Below are 18,199 nucleotides of genomic sequence, written 5' to 3' on the forward strand. Positions count from 1 at the left end.
TAACTATTTTCTTTAAAATACATATCCATTACCTTCTGAGAATTTTTATCACAACCTAAGACTAACATACTAGAAATATCTAGGAAATTTTCGTATTCACAAAACTTTTTATATCCACTTAATAACAAATCCCTAATAACTAAAGGATAAAGACTTCTGATTATTTCTTTGAGAAGTTTACAATTTTCTTTCCAGTCAACACATTTGGCACTTATAAGTTTGTTCTGTATTAAAACTTTACTAATAAAAGTACAAACTCAAATAGAAACTATGAAATATTTAACTTGGTATTATGACATCTTAGAGATTTATAATTGAGATAGCTCCATTTTTTATCCTTCTTTCTGTCTAATGTCACCTACTCAGATTTTATTCTTTCACCAGAATGACTAGCAGATTCCAAGGAGGATATCAACAACACACCCTGGCAATCTAGGGGCAGATTAAATGCCAATATACCACATTAAAAGCTTTGCAAAGGGGACTTCCCTGATGGCACAGTGGTTAATAATCTGCCTATCAATGCAGGGGACAAGGGTTCGATCCCTGGTCCAGGAAGATCCCACATGCCACGAAGCAACTAAGCCAGTGCACCACAACTACTGAGCCTGCACTCTAGAGTCCATGAGCCACAACTACTGAAGCCTGCATGCCTAGAGCCCATGGCAAGAGAAGCCACTGCAACGAAGAGTAGCCCCCGCTCACCGCCACTAAAGAAAGCCCAAGCACAGCAACAACGACCCAACGCAGCCAAAAAAAAAAAGAAAAAAAAAAAGCTCTGCAAAGAATAAAGTTAAAATATGCCACCTCAAGCCTTACATCAAATTAGATTTTACCTACTGGGAACATTAATCTATTTCTAAGTATATTCCTTTAGAGAAAATGTCTGTTTGCTCTTATACCTGAATGGCACTTATTTCTCTTCTAAACACATACACCTAACTTTTTAAAAAAATGACTTGAACAAAAACATAATGTAACATCACCATTAAAAGGACCATGGGCATATGCAATACCTAATAAAGACACAACATCACTCACGCAACATTATAGCTGAGAATGTATAACCTATATCATGAGGAATCATGAGACAAACCGCAAGTGGAAATGAGTAATGTTCTATTAAAAAGAGGGAGGGGAGTTAAAGTCAATGTTATAAAAGACAAAGAAAGGCTGTAGAAATATTCCAGGTTAAAGGAGGCTAAAGAGTCATGACAATTAAATGTCATAACTGACTTGAGACTGCTCAACTAGAGGGGGAAAACATTATAAAGGATATTACTGAATCAAGTGACAAACTAAAACACTGATGGCAGACTGGATAAAAGTATCAATGTTAAATTTACTAAAGCTGAATTTACTGAAGTTAACAATGTATTGTGGTTATATGAAAAAGAATATCACTATTTTAGGAAAAGTACAATGTAGTATTTAGAGGTAAAGTGTCATGCTGTATGTAACTTAGCCTCAAATGTTTCAGAAGAAAATATACAAGTATATAAAGAGAAGGTGTGAAAATGGGACTAAATGTTAATAATAGGTAAATCCAGGTAAAGGATATATGTATGTTTCTTGTACTATTCTTATTCCCGCAACATCTTAATAATTCTGAAATTATTTCCAAATAAAAATTTTTAATTAATAATAATGTAGCGAAATGGATTATTTTATGCATTATTTGATTTTCTCTGTGAAAGCTCCTTGAATCCCCTTCAAATAAAACTGGACCCCTCTATAAAGACTATCTGCTGTCATAAACAAATTTTTTTATTGCTGGAAGTGAATGTTTATAATGTTCTGTTTTCTCTTAAGGTGGATTTGATCAGGCTGTTGAAGAAAATCACCAAAAAAAACTTCAGACAGTAGAGGTAGTACACCACCTTGTGGCTGAAAAGTGAAAAGCTAGATGCTTTTACATCAGTATCATCTGAAGCTGAAAAAATGTTCCAGAAAATAGTTTGGAATTTTAATATTTCCAAGACATAGATTTGCAACTAAAATTATCATACACATTCAGAGTTATGTAATGCAATTTAAAGATTTTCACTAAAGAGCATAAAAGGCAAGATGGAAACAAAAAAGGAAATGTCTTAAAGTGTAAGAAAATTGTCTCCCCCAACATAATGAAACATACTAAGTGTCAGAGTTAGGAAAACTAAAGGAATTCCAATTTATAGTTAAATTACATTTAAATATTTCTATCAAACGCTTTAAAACCATATAAGAATTTTATAATAACTGGAGAGAGAAGAGGTGAAGAGAAAAAAGGGGGGAGGGAAGGAACACACTAAAAATCTGGCTTAAGAATCTTGCAATGCTTTTTGTAGTCTTTTCCATTAAGAAAAAAAAAAGACAGTTTTTATTTCCCCAATTCTCTTCTCCCATCTGCAATGCTCCTTAAAGCACCTTAATTTACAATCTTGGCCTTGAATTATAAAAGAGCCCTATATCTATCCTTGGGATTTAAGTTCTCAAACCAGTATCAGTCCAACTTTCTTTCTTTTACTCCAAATATGGTTCTATGAGTGATGCTTTCTTATAACTCCAATGAATTTGTTTTTTAAAATCAGAGTAATACACTGGGGAGATCTGTAGGACTTAATCAAGAACAACCACACATGTGAATTACTAAGGTTTAAAATATATTGCTAAACAGAAAAAAAAAAAAATCAATTTCTTGTCCAAAAGAAAAATACTGGGAAGAGACCTCAACAGAAGGAAAAAGAGAGAACCAAACCAGAAGGATTCCTCCCACTTTGGAAAAACTCAGCTAACAAAGAATCAGGCAAACTGGCCTAACGACAGATAAACCCTTGATTCTCTCCACTATCCTGGGAGTAAAACTAGAGGCTGAATGGTGCCAGCTTATCATGTTATGAGCTTTCTACTATTAAAAATAAGAGACAGGCAAAGAAACTAGAGTAGCCAAAAACAATTGTGAAAAAGAATAACCAAGTTTAAGGATGCACACTATCACATTTCAAGAGTAAAAAGCTACAGTAACCAAGATAGTAATGGTATTAGAGAAAGGATAAACATCTGGATTAATAAAACAGATTAGAGTACAGAAACAGATCTAACACATATATGGTCAATAGTTTAAAACAACAACATAAATGTGTATCACAGTTCTGTAGGTCAGAAGTCTGGGAGGGGTCTCACTGGGCTAAAATCAAAGTGTCCACAGGCTGCAATCTTTTCTGGAGACTCTAGGGGAGAATTCATTTCCTGCTCATTTGGATTGTTGGCATAAATTTGTTCCCTGAGATGGTAGGGCCAAAATCCCTGTTGCCTTGCTGCTTACCCAGCTTCCAGTCAAGGTCTTCTCATGTCACATCTCTCTGACCTAGTCTTCTTCTGTCTTCCTCTTCCACTTTTAATAACTCGGTGTGATGAGACTGGGATAACCTGGATAATCCAGGATAATCTCCCCATCTCAAAGTCCTTAACCTTAACCAAATCTGCAAAGTCCCTTTTCTCAATATATAAAGTAACACATTCTTAAGTTCTGGAGATCAGAGAGTCATTTTTCTGCCTACTATATTACCTGAACTGGAGAATGGATAAGCAAACTGTGGTTCACCCACACAATGGAATATCAACTACTCAGCAAGGAAAAGGAAGGAGCTACTTATATACACAGCAACATAAGTGAATCTCAAATGCATTATGCTAAGTGAAAGAAGCCTATATACTGTATTTATCTATATGACATTCTGGAAGAAGAAAAAGTGTGAGGACATAAATCAGGTTGTCAAGGGTTGGACACAGGAGAAGGAGTGGACTACAAAGAGCCATGGGGGAAATTCTTGGTATGATGGAACGGGTCTATATTGTGGCTGTGATGGTAGATAAATTTGTCCAAACCTGCATAACTATATATATATATAGTAAAAAAAAAAAAAAAAAAAAAAAAAAAATTACGCTTTTATCTAAATTACACTTTTAATATTTTTGTATCTAAATTACACTGTATTTTTTAAGTTGGGGTACCACAAAGCCTTAGAACAAGTTCAGAAAAATGAAATCACGTAGTGCTCAAATGTAACCCTCAAACACTATGGAATGGAGCAAAATAATCTTTCTCAAAGGGCCTTTCCAAACAGCAAATAAATTCACATCTCTAGTGTTTCCCTCACCAAGCTCATTCCTCAAGATAGCAAAATTTAACCCTTGTTTCCATTTCCTTTCCCCAAATAACATAATTCCAAAAATCAGTTACCATACTCCAGTTTCTCTGATCCATGATTCTCTAAGAATTCATTCTATAAATTGCCCCCCACAACTCCAAGTTTTTGTAAATAAGTCAGTTCTCTAAATGGGGGCTCTAATCTATATAAAAGTGACTAAAGGGAATCACAGAGGTTCTCCTCTTTGTTCTATCCTTATATTCCTGCTTTCAAGCCTTTTCCAGTTTTAAAAATTGTATGAGATCACTTCATAAGTGCTTTATTTAAAGGTGCACAAGTAGGATGTGTAAATATCCTACTACTTTGAATGTGGAGTCCTATCTAAGCATTAAGTCGCAATACTGTCAATGATTAGTAGTACTTTCTGTGAAGGTTTTCTGAAAAACGTATTCTGTTATTTCTGATAAAGCTATTATATAGAATAGTCTGCCTAAGTATTACAGCTAATTTAGAAGGACACAAGAACATAACTGGGGTACAGATAACCAATTTATTACCCTTTACCAGCCAAAAAGCACAGAGTCAAGCCCTTTATAATACATACACTATGTCTAAAAGAATTTAGCATACAGAAGTAATGGCAATTTAACAAATTGATCTCATTTGTGAAAAAAATCCTTGTATGCTTTAAAATATGTATACAATAGTTTTCTCTTAATTTAAACTATGTTTGTAATAAATGAAAAAGACACTTGTAAGCAATAAATTGTTTTTAAAAGGCAGTAACAGTAAAGAATAATAATTTTAAAAAATCACAATGAATTCTTTTGCTTTCTTTAGGCTTTCATAAAAGGAATTTGGGGAAGGGAATCCCCAATACTCATCAATGTAAAGTGGAATTTTAAGAACAGTGATTGTGTGACTCAAAGTAAAAATTCAGTGATTCATAGTAAAAATTCTAGAGCAAATACAGCAACATTTTTTTCAATGCATTTCAACAACTACTATTCTAAGCACTTTACAATCTTTTCCCATTTAATCATCATCACAATCCTATGAGTAGGTACTGATATTACCCCTATTCTCCAAACAAGGAAACTGAGGCCCAGAGAGGTTAACTAACTCGCCAGAGGTCAGAGAGATAGTAAGCTGTGGAGTTCTGCTGCTAAAAATGCAGGCAGTTTAACTCTAGAACCTTCATTCTTTACATTTATGCAGACTTTCTCCTACTTAAAGAAATAGTTCTCCAAGCGGTAATATTAAAAATTATATGTAGCCATCATCTATATCTCAAAGTATCAGGTCAGTTTTCATTCAAAATTTGACCCCAAGACATCATAGGAAAATACTTCTTTCTATTGGAAAAACTAAGATATGCTATTAAATCATCAAGACAGAATTATTATTTTACAGTGGAAAATTTCAATGAAAAGACAGACATGAGCAAATACAACTGGTAACCAAAACAAATTCCAAATGAATCAAAGATTTAAACATTTAAAAAAACCATAAAGTACTAAGAGAAAGTATGAAAAATACTTTTTATAATTTCAGAATAGAGAAGGACTTTTGTAAATATAAAACCCAGAAACAATAAAAGATTGAAAAAATCAGACTACATAAACATGAAATATTTATGCATGTGCAAAAGATCAATAAAAGCCATAAACAAAGTAAAAAAAAAAAAAAGCAACAAGCAAAAAGAAAAAAAATTGCAACCCACATCACAAACAACGGATTAAAAAGACCAGAGGGGACTTCCCTGGTGGCACAGTGGTTAAGAATCCTCCTGACAATGCAGGGGACATGGATTCAATCCCTGGTCCAGGAAGATCCCACATGCAGTGGAGCAACTAAGCCCATGTGCCACAACTACTGAGCCTGTGCTCTAGAGCCCGTGAGCCACAACTACTGAGCCTGCCCTCTAGAGCCCGCAAGCAACAACTACTGAGCCCGCATACCGCAACTATTGAGCCTGCATGCTGCAACTACTGAAACCTGTGCGCCTAGAGCCCATGCTCTGCAACAAGAGAAGCCACAGCAAAGAGAAGCCTGTGCACCGCAATGAAGAGTAGCCTCCGCTCGCCGCAACTAGAGAAAGCTCATGTACCCCCAACAAAGACCCAGTGCGCCCAAAACAAATAATAAAATAAATTAATTAAAAAAAAAAGACCAAAGACCTCTACCTACATACACACACAAGGTAAACAAAAATGAAAAAGCTCACAGAAAAAGGAAATTCAAATAGCTTTGTAATATATGGAAAGACAGTCAATTTCACTCAGAGAATATAAATTAAAATTCCAATGAGATATCCTTTTTTACCTATCAGATGAACAAAGATCAAAATATTATATAATATTATATTAACTAAAGTATATGAAAACATGTATTCCACATTTTGGGGGAGGGGTATAAACTGGTTTAAACTCTTAAAGTCGATTAGGCAGTATCTATTAAAATTTCAAATGCCCAAACATCTGATCCAACAATTAACTTATAGGGCTTTATATAAACACAGAAGAACAAGATGACTTACATACAGAGATACTCATATCATATGCAGTAACAGAAGACAGTAAACACTTAAAATGTCTATAGATAGACTTTTGCTATATTCAACAATGGAATAGTATACAGGTGTGTGTGTGTGTGTGTGTGTGTGTGTGTGTGTATGAAGCCTTATATGCACTAGGTAGAACAAAATACAAAAAAGTCATACTATTAAATGGAAAAAATTAAACAAAAAAGGGTATGGAACAGTTTGCACAGTATGCTACCATTTGTGTGACAAGAAAAACTATACATACACTTATACATTTGTAAATGTATACAATTTCTCTGGGAGGAAGCACAAGAAACTGGTTTACTGTGGCTGCCTACAGGAAGGGATTCAGAATGGGGAACAGAAAAAAGAGCGAGACTTATTTTCACTATATACTTTAAAAAACTTTATACTATGTGCATACATTTACCATTCAAATAAATAAGCTGTTAAATAACACACACAAGATACACGGCTATGTGGGAAAATGTCCTTATTTACTGAAAATTCAAACATAAATATGTAGAATCAACTTACAATACTTCAAGAAAATAGATAAAATAAATATGGAAAACTGTAATAATTGTTAGGCTTAGGCAATAGTTATTTGGGGGTTTCATTATACTGTTCTACTTTTCTATACACTTGACACTTTTCGTAATAAAAAAATAAACACAAGAAAAACCTAATACAGTGAAGTCCCTTTTGTCTAACTCGGACAAGATGGTATCACTTAACTGAAAAAAAAAAAATTTTTATTAACACATGGAAACACTTTTAAAAGTTACATATAGGAGGAGCTTCAAGATGGCGGAAGACGAAGACGCAGAGATCACCTTCCTCCCCACAAATACATCGGAAATACATCTACACGTGGAACAACTCCTACAGAACACCTACTGCACGCTGGCAGAAGACCTCAGACCTCCCAAAAGGCAAGAAACTCCCCACATACCTGGGTAGGGCAAAAGGAAAAACAGAGACAGAAGAATAGGGACGAGACCTGCACCAGCGGGAAGGAGCTGTGAAGGAGGAAAGGTTTCTACACACGAGAAAGGCCCTTCGCGGGCGGAGACTGCGGGTGGCGGAGGGGGAGCTTCGGCGCCGCGGAGGAGAGCGCAGCAACAGGGGTGCGGAGGGCAGAGCGGGGAGATTCCCGCACAGAGGATCGGCACCGACCGGCGCTCACCAGCCCGAGAGGCTCGTGTGCTCACCCGCAGGGACGGGCGGGGCTGGGAGCTAAGGCTCTGGCTTGGATAGCAGGGAGAGGACTGGGGTTGGAAGCGTGAACACAGCCTGCAGGGGGTTAGTGCACCACGGCTAGCTGGGAGGGAGTCCGGGGAAAAGTCTGGAGCTGCGGAAGAGGCAAGAGACTTTTTCTTCCCTCTTTGTTTCCTGGAGGGCAAGGAGAGGGGATTAAGAGCGCTGCTTAAAGGAGCTCGAGACGGGCGCGAGCCGCGGCTATCAGCGCGGACCCCAGAGACGGGAATGGGACTCTAAGACTGCGGCTGCCGCGACCAAGAAGTCTGTGTGCAAGCAGAGGTCACTCTCCAGACCTCCCCTCCCGGGAGCCTGTACAGCCTGCCACTGCCAGGGTCCCGGGATCCAGGGACAACTTCCCTGGGAGAACACACGGTGTGCCTAAGGATGGTGCAATGTCACAACGGCCTCTGCTGCAGCCTCGCCCTGCATCCGTAACCACCCCCCCCACCCCCCCCACTCACGCCGCACTCCGTACCCCTCCCGTCCCCCGGCCTGAGTGAGCCAGAGCTGCCAAATCAGCTGCTTCTTTAACCCCGTCCTGGGTGAGCGAAGAACAGATGCCCTCAGGCGACCTACACGCAGAGGCGGGGCCAAATCCAAAGCTGAGCCCCAGGAGCTGTGCAAACAAAGAAGGGAAAGGGAAATTTCTCCCAGCAACCTCAGGAGCAGAGGATTAAATCTCCACAATCAACTTGATGTACCCTGCATCTGTGGAATACATGAATAGACAATCATCCCAAATTGAGGAGGTGGACTTTGAGAGCAAGATTTATGATTTTTTCCCCTTTTCCTCTTTTTGTGAGTGTGTATATGTATGCTTCTGTGTGTGATTTTGTCTGTATAGCTTTGCTTTTACCATTCGTCCTAGGGTTCTGTCTGTTTTTTGTGTGTGTTTGCTTTTTTTAACTTTTAAAAAATATTTTCTTAATATTTTTTTATTTTAATAACTTTATTTTATTTTTTTTTATTTCACATTATCTTCTTTCTATTTTTACTCCCTTTTATTCTGAGCTGTGAGGATGAAAGGCTCTTGGTGCTCCAGCCAGGCGTCAGGGCTGTGCCTCTGAGGTGGGAGACCCAAGTTCAGGGCACTTGTCCACAAGAGACCTCCCAGCCACGCGTAATATCAAACGGCGAAAATCTCCCAGAGATCTCCATCTCCACGCCAAGACTCAGCTTCACTCAACGACCAGCACGCTACAGTGCTGGACACCGTATGCAAAACAACTAGCAAGACAGGAACACAACCCCACCCATTAGCAGAGAGGCTGCCTAAAATCATAAGGTCACAGACACCCCAAAACACACCACCAGATGTGGACCTGCCCACCAGAAAGACAAGATCCAGCCTCATCAACCAGGACACAGGCGCTAGTCCCCTCCACCAGAAAGCCTACTGAACCAACCCACTGAAACAACCTTAGCCACTTGGGACAGACACCAAAAACAATGGGAACTACAAACCTGCAGCCTGCAAAAAGGAGACCCCAAAAACAGTAACTTAAACAAAATGAAGACAGAAAAACACACAGCAGATGAAGGAGCAAGGTAAAAAACCACCAGACCTAACAAATGAAGCGGAAATAGGCAGTCTACCTGAAAAAGAATTCAGAATAATGAGAGTAAAGATGATCCAAAATCTTGGAAATAGAATAGAGAAAATACAAGAAACATTTAACGAGGACCTAGAAGAACTAAAGAGCAAACAAACAATGATGAACAACACAATAAATGAAATTAAAAATTATCTAGAAAGGATCAATAGCAGAATAACTGAGGCAGAAGAACGGATAAGTGACCTGGAAGATAAAATAGTGAAATAACTACTGCAGAGCAGAATAAAGAAAAAAGAATGAAAAGAATTGAGAACACTCTCAGAGACCTCTGGGACAATATTAAATGCACCAACATGTGACGTACAGGGGTCCCAGTAGAAGAAGAGAAAAAAAAAGGGAGAGAAAATATTTGAAGAGATTATAGTTGAAAACTTCCCTGATATGGGAAAGGAAATAGTTAATCAACTCAAGGAAGCACAGAGAGTCCCATACAGGATAAATCCAAGGAGAAACACGCCAAGACACATATTGATCAAACTATCAAAAATTAAATACAAAAAAATATTAAAAGCAGCAAGGGAAAAACAACAAATAACACACAAGGGACTCCCCATAAGGTTAACAGCTGATGTTTCAGCAGAAACTCTGCAAGCCAGAAGGGAGTGGCAGGACATATTTAAAGTGATGAAAGGGAAAAACCTACAACCAAGATTACTCTACCCAGCAAAGATCTCTCATTCAGATTTGATGGAGGAATTAAAACCTTTACAGACAAGCAAAGGCTAAGAGAATTCAGCACCACCAAACCAGCTTGACAACAAATGCTAAAGGAACTTCTCTAGGCAGGAAACAGAAGAGAAGGAAAAGATCTACAATAACAAACCCAAAACAATTAAGAAAATGGTAATAGGAACAAACATATCGATAATTACCTTAAATGTAAATGCATTAAATGCTCCAACCAAAAGGCACAGACTGGCTGAATGGATACAAAAATAAGACCAGAATATATGCTGTCTACAAGAGACCCACTTCGACCTAGGGACACATACAGACTGAAAGTGAGGGGATGGAAAAAGATATTACATGCAAATGGAAATCAAAAGAAAGCAGGAGTACCAATTCTCACATCAGACAAAATAGACTTTAAAATAAAAGTCTTGGATCAAGGGATTGATCCAAGAAGAAGATAGAACAATTGTAAATATTTATGCACCCAACATAGGAGCACCTCAATACATAAGGCAAATACTAACAGCCATAAAAGAGGAAATCGACAGTAACACAATCATAGGAGGGGACTTTAACACCCCACTTTCACCAATGGACAGATCATCCAAAATGAAAATACATAAATAAACACAAGCTTTAAATGATACATTAAACAAGATGGACTTTACTGATATTTATAGGACATTCCATCCAAAAACAACAGAATACACATTCTTCTCAAGTGCTCATGGTACATTCTCCAGGAAAGATCATATCTTGGGTCACAAATCAAGCCTTTGTAAATTTAAGAAAATTGAAATCGTATCAAGTATCTTTTCCAACCACAACGCTATGAGACTAGATAGCAATTACAGGAAAAAATCTGAAAAAAATACAAACACATGGAAGCTAAACAATACACTACTTAATAACCAAGAGATCACTGAAGAAATCAAAGAGGAAATCAAAAAATACCTAGAAACAAATGACAATGAAAACACGACGACCCAAAACCTATGGGATGCAGCAAAAGCAGTTTTAAGAGGGAAGTTTACAGCAATACAATCCTACCTTAAGAAAAAAGAAACATCTCAAATAAACAACCTAACCTTACACCTAAAGCAATTAGAGAAAGAAGAACAAAAAAACCCCAAAGTTACCAGAAGGAAAGAAGACATAAAGATCAGATCAGAAATAAATGAAAAAGAAATGAAGGAAACGAGAGCAAAGATCAATACTAAAAGCTGTTTTTTTGAGAAGATAAAGAAAATTGACAAACCATTAGGCAGACTCATCAAGGAGAAAAAAAGGGAGAAGACTCAAATCAATAGACTTAGAAATGAAAAAGTTAAGTGTAACAACTTACACTGCAGCAATACAAAGGATCATGAGAGATTACTACAAGCAACTCTATGCCAATAAAATGGACAACCTGGAAGAAATGGACAAATTCTTAGAAATGCACAACCTTCCGAGACTGAACCAGGAAGAAATAGAAAATATGAACAGGTCAATCACAAGCACTGAAATTCAAACTGTGATTAAAAATCTACCAACAAACAAAAGCCCAGGACCAGATGGCTTCACAGGCTAATTCTATCAAACATTTAGAGAAGGGCTAACACCCATACTTCTCAAACTCTTCCAATATATAGCAGGGGGAGGAACACTCCCGAACTCATTCTATGAGACCACCATCACCCTGATACCGAAACCAGACAAGGATGTCACAAAGAAAGAAAATTACAGGCCAATATCACTGATGAACATAGATAGAAAAATCCTCAACAAAATACTAGCAAACAGAATCCAACAGCACATTAAAAGCATCATATACCATGATCAAGTGGGGTTTATTCCAGGAATGCAAGGATTCTTCAATATATGCAAATCAATCAATGTGATACACCATATTATCAAATTGAAGGAGATAAACCATATAATCATCTCAATAGATGCAGAGAAAGCTTTTGACAAAATTCAACACCCATTTAGGATAAAAACCTTCCAGAAAGTAGGCATAGAGGGAACTTTCCTCAACATAATAAAGGCCATATATGACAAACCCACAGCCAACATTGTCCTCAATGGTGAAAAACTGAAAGCATTTCCACTAAGATCAGGAACAAGACAAGGTTGCCCACTCTCACCACTATTATTCAACATAGTTTTGGACGTTTTAGCCACAGCAATCAGAGAAGAAAAAGAAACAAAAGGAATCCAAATCAGGAAAGGAAAAGGAAAGCTGTCACTGCAGATGACATGATACTATATATAGAGAATTCGAAAGATGCTCCCAGAAAACTACTAGAGCTATTCAATGAATTTGGTAAAGTTGCAGGATACAAAATTAATGCTAAGAAATCTCTAGCATTCCTATACACTAATGATGAAAAATCTGAAAGTTAAATTAAGAAAACATTCCCATTTACCATTGCAACAAAAAGAATAAAATATCTAGGAATAAACCTACCTAAGGAGACAAAAGACCTGTATGCAGAAAATTATAAGACACTGATGAAAGAAATTAAAGATGATACAAATAGATGGAGAGATATACCATGTTCTTGGATTGGAAGAATCAACATTGTGAAAATGACTCTACTACCCAAAGCAATCTACAGATTCAATGCAATCCCTATCCAACTACTGGCATTTTTCACAGAACTAGAATAAAAAATTTCACAATTTGTATGGAAACACAAAAGACCCCGAATAGCCAAAGCAATCCTGAGAAAGAAAAATGGAGCTGGAGGAATCAGGCTCCTGACTCACACTATACTACAAAGCTACAGTAATCAAGATAGTATGTTACTGGCACAAAAACAGAAATAGGGTAGAAAGCCCAGAGATAAACCCACGCACATATGGTCACCTTATGTTTGATAAAGGAGGCAAGAATATACAGTGAAGAAAAGAAAGCCTCTTCAGTAAGTGCTGCTGGGAAAACTGGACAGCTACATGTATAAGTATGAAATTAGAACACTCCCTAACACCATACACAAATATAAACTCAAAATGGATTAAAGAGGCCAGACACTATATGTAAGGCCAGACACTATAAATCTCTTAGAGGAAAACATAGGCAGAACACCCAATGACATAAATCACAGCAAGATCCTTTTTGACCCACCTCCTAGAGAAATGGAAATAAAAACAAAAATAAACAAATGGGACCTAATGAAACTTCAAAGCTTTTGCACAGCAAAGGAAACCATAAACAAGACCAAAAGACAGCCCTCAGAATGGGAGAAAATATTTGCAAATGAATCAACTGACAAAGGATTAATCTCTAAAATTTACAGGCAGCTCATGCAGCTCAATAACAAAAAAATAAACAACCCAATCCAAAAATGGGCAGAAGACCTAAATAGACATTTTTTCTCCAAAGATATACAGATTGCCAACAAACACATGAAAGAATGCTCAACATCATTAATCATTAGAGAAATGCAAATCAAAACTACAATGAGATATCATCTCACACTGGTCAGAATGGCCATCATCAAAATATCTACAAACAATAAGGGCTGGAGAGGGTGTGAAGAAAAGGGAACACTCTTGCACTGTTGGTGGGAATGTAAACTGATACAGCCACTATGGAGAACAGTGTGGAGGTTCCTTAGAAAACTAAAAATAGAACTTCTATACGACCCAGCAATCCCACTACTGGGCATATACCCTGAGAAAACCATAATTCAAAAAGAGTCATGTACTAAAATATTCATTGCAGCTCTATTTACAATAGCCAGGACATGGAAACAACCTAAGTGTCATCAACAGATGAATGGATAAAGATGTGGCACATGTATACACTGGAATATCACTCAGCCATAAAAAGAAACGAAATTGAGTTATTTTTAATGAAGTGGATGGACCTAGAGTCTGTCATACAGAGTGAAGTAAGTCAGAAAGAGAAAGACAAATACCATATCCTAACACGTATATATGGAATCTTAGGGGGAAAAAATGGTCATGAAGAACCTAGGGGCAAGACGGGAATAAAGACAGACCTATTATTACAGAATGGACTTGAGGATATGGGGAGGGGGAACAGTAAGCTGTGACAGAGTCAGAGAGTGGCATGGACATATATACACTGCCAAATGTAAAATAGCTAGCTAGTGGGAAGCAACCGCATAGCACAGGGAGAAAAGCTCGGTGCTTTGTGACCACCTAGAAGGGTGGGATAGGGAGGGTGGGAGGGAGGGAGCCGCAAAAGGGAAGAGATATGGGGATATATGTATATGTATAAATGGTTCAGTTTGTTATAAAGCAGAAAGTAACACACCATTGTAAAGCAATTATACTCCAATAAAGATGTTAAAAAAGAAAAAAAGTTCCATATATAATTTAAGCTTTTTAGGTTAACATAAAACAGAAATGTATCTTCATTCATCAGCCTTTGGATATGAAGCCTTATCTTTGATATGAATCCATGGAAGAGTTCAGTCTCATCCTACTCATATAAGCCATTGACTATATCTCTACTTTTGGCTTATTTAAAGCACAAAAATCCGAGCGCAGAAAAAAATAACCCTCTTTATTTATACAGTGCTGCCCAAACTTTTACTGTTGTTATCCCACAGCTAAAAACAACTGCAGTTTGAGTTTTTCCAAAGCATTCAGCGTGATCAAATAATCTTTTTATACTGATATTTCACCTGTTTTTTCATATAACTATATTGTAAAACTACAGTAACTGCACTGGAAACAAATACAAGTGACTCTTGGTAAGCAAAAACTTCAAATGGTGGGAGAAGTGCACCAGCGTATTAAAGAATAATCATTAACAACCAGTTTAGTGCACTTAACATCAGTGAATTTATTTTTCAAGTGAAATGGAAAAGACAGTTAATACAAAGAATCAGATAAGTGATTAAGAAAATCTTACATTTTTTTAAAAAGTCATAAGGGAAGAGCAGAGAAAAGGAAAACTACCTGCTTACATCTAATCTAGTGCTTGAGCAGCAAGCTGAGGCATTAAAACGACTGATGGGAAAACAATAACAGATACAGTTTAAAAATCAGCTTTCTGTAACACAAAGAAAGATTTTTTGTGTGTGTAGACAGTTACAAAACCAGAAAATCCTTCCCAAGACCCTCAAAATTCCCCAACGGAAAACACAGTTGCAATTCAAATGAAGAGCCTATCTAAGAAGGCTCAGGCCCTCCCATTTCAAGGAATGTTCTAAAGATTCTAGAGAGGTGCCTATCTGCTAAATATTTAAAAAGAACTGGGTCAACATCTGCTTCAAAGTTATCAAGTTGAAAGCAGGGGGTTTAAAATAATATGGGAGGAAACACAGTGGGTGATAGGTATTCAAGGGTTCATCGTGCACTGAAATTTTTCATAATAGAGTTAAAACATAGTGGGTGATAGGTATTCAAGGGTTCATCGTGCACTGAAATTTTTCATAATAGAGTTAAAACAAACACATAACTGTTACAAAACAACGTCATACATTCCAGAGTGAGTGAGATCAATCACAGGTCAATTTGTGAAGGTATTATTCCTAATAAGCCCGGGTCTAGGGTCTACCTGAGGCCTATTTTTGTATCTATTCATAAAAATGCTTACTTAATTATGTACTGTACATTTATGCTGCCCATTAATTCAATGCTCTGGAGCACTGTAAATTTTATTCAAATGTTTTTTATTCCTTTGAAGCTTAATAATAGCAGTTTATGAAGGACTCTTTTATTCCCAACAAGTTTAGTTTTATTGACACTGAGAGTTCAGCATTTGGCTTAGTACTATTGCCCATTTGAAAGTTACTTATACATACATAATCCAAGGAGTGCGTTGCCTGAATTGGAACAAATCCAACTCAGTACTCTAATGCCAGCTGAGCTGAACCCACAAGATAGTTATAACTCATCAAAAAGGACATGAATGCTTCTCCCTTACTAAAAACAAAAGAAAAACTAACACTTTTTATTCAACTAACAAATGGCATCAGAGTTCTACCACATATCACTATTAGGGTTGTTGTTCAAATTATATGTATTACCTAAAAGCTCTAAGGCCTGTTCAGGAGTATCTTACTTTTTCAGAAAGTTAATCAACCCAAAACTAGAATTTCATAACTAATTTAGAACATGCCCATCCTCTGCTAAGAAGCAGTGACTAGAATCAATAGTTCCAGAACACTCCTATAGAACCTACTTTTCAATATACCTTAGTTTGAGAATCTCGATTTTTAAATTTCTTTGCCTTCTAGAACTGGTATATTATCTCATCACTGCTTATTATCCATAGAGAAATACAACTTCATTTCCACTGATATCTCCCTCAATATCATTCACTAAAAGCATATTAATTTAAAATCATAAAGGTATTTATTAAATCAATTCTAAAACATCGTTAAGATTTCCCTAAAGTGTATTTTTATTCTTTTTATATAAAACCTCAATCCTGATTATTTTATTGCACTATTCAAGACTTAAATTTCATTACAAACATATTCTTAAGGGTGTAATCATCTCACATTATAGGCCAAGCTAATACCTGTTCTCATTTTTAGTGTTACTTTAGCTATAATAAAGCTTCTTTTCCAAATGAAGAGAGCGCTCTGATTCCAGGCATATTACCTTATTTACTTAAAATTGTTGTTCTTGTTAAGCAACTTGTAATCTGTAACATGTGCAAATCTTGTCACAATATCTAAGTTTTAAAACACTGCAAAACTGTAAATGCTAAAATTTTTAGACTATCTCAGTACAATACAAAGTTGCTCATTTACTTACCTACGGTGAACTAAAGTGACAGACAAACCCATCCCTCACCTTTTTAAAAATGAAGGTATTTAGAAACTAGGAATGTTCTATCTTCATAGTTCCTGCATCTCATTCCGATTAAAATTGTTATAAGTTAACACTCACTAATTTCAAGTTTCAAAGTAGTACACTGTCAAAAATTTCTTATATATAACTACTACTTTATTTTTCCTTTGGGTAGTAAAAAAGAACTACTGTAAAGTAAGTATGAGTAAGCAATCAAAATTTTAAAAAGCAGTAGAGATCAAGAGAGCTTGGGGGAAAAAACATGTATTTGAAAGCTGACCTTAGAAGATAAATATAACTTAAAAATATAAAGCTAACAATGTGAGGAGATCATATAAAACTGAAAATATAAATTTAGATTTTTTTCCCTTGTGCATAAACATTTGTGTGTACTTCTGTATTTTCAAACTTTTAATGGTTTAGGAGAAAATTAATTTACATAGGGCATATTAAATACCATATACATACACATACGCATACATATACCTCATACTGAAAGTTGTCACTTTACAGCTTCTTAGATAATTCTAAGAAGCTATTAATGTTATGTCCTTTCCCATAAACACCACAATAAAAGCACACAGGTTGCCGTTAAAAGAAAATATCAAAATTTTCACGTGTCTTTAATACCATAGACTGCTTTATCTAGACCTATTTAAAATTCTTTTTGTTCATCAAAATTGGGATAAAAAGGTAAAGGTGTATGTCTCAGTTGATAAGACACTGACAAACTGACAGAACTGGTTCCAAGGCAAACCTTTGGCCTTTATGTATTTTCCCTTGAATCAGAGTCTCATTTTCTAGACATTCTGTACATTAGGCATAGAGGCAAATGAAGTACTATGTGGCAAAGTGAAACATATACATGCCACTCAAAAAGAGAGTACCTACATTCAGCTCCAAATTTTTTTTGCCTTCTCAGGAAAGGTTGCTTGATCTGATTTTCAAGCAAGTCAGAAATCCAAACTTTGGTGTGTTATCACTTGATTTTTAAATGTTGGAACTATTTGAAAATTTTTTAAATATTTAAGTTGAGCAAAACATCTCTATGGTTACAGGCAACAATCTAAAACTCGGGCTTATGTCTAGGTTTTAATCAAGTACCTTGCATAGTTTTCTATTGCCACTGTAACAAAAATCACCACAAATTTAGTGGCTTAAAACAATGTGAATTTATTATCTTACAGTTCTGGAGGTCAGAAATCCCA

The 18,199-nt window shown here is 36.4% G+C and overlaps 1 protein-coding gene across 1 annotated transcript in view; it reads right to left on the minus strand.

Moving 5' to 3' along the window:
* Nucleotides 1–18,199, minus strand: part of CAAP1 (caspase activity and apoptosis inhibitor 1) — a 51,192-nt gene that overhangs the window by 19,213 nt on the left and 13,780 nt on the right. The window lies entirely within an intron of this gene.

Source organism: Lipotes vexillifer, unplaced genomic scaffold (genome assembly GCF_000442215.2).
Source record: "Lipotes vexillifer unplaced genomic scaffold, Lipotes_vexillifer_v1.1 scaffold644, whole genome shotgun sequence".
Taxonomy (NCBI): domain Eukaryota; kingdom Metazoa; phylum Chordata; class Mammalia; order Artiodactyla; family Lipotidae; genus Lipotes; species Lipotes vexillifer.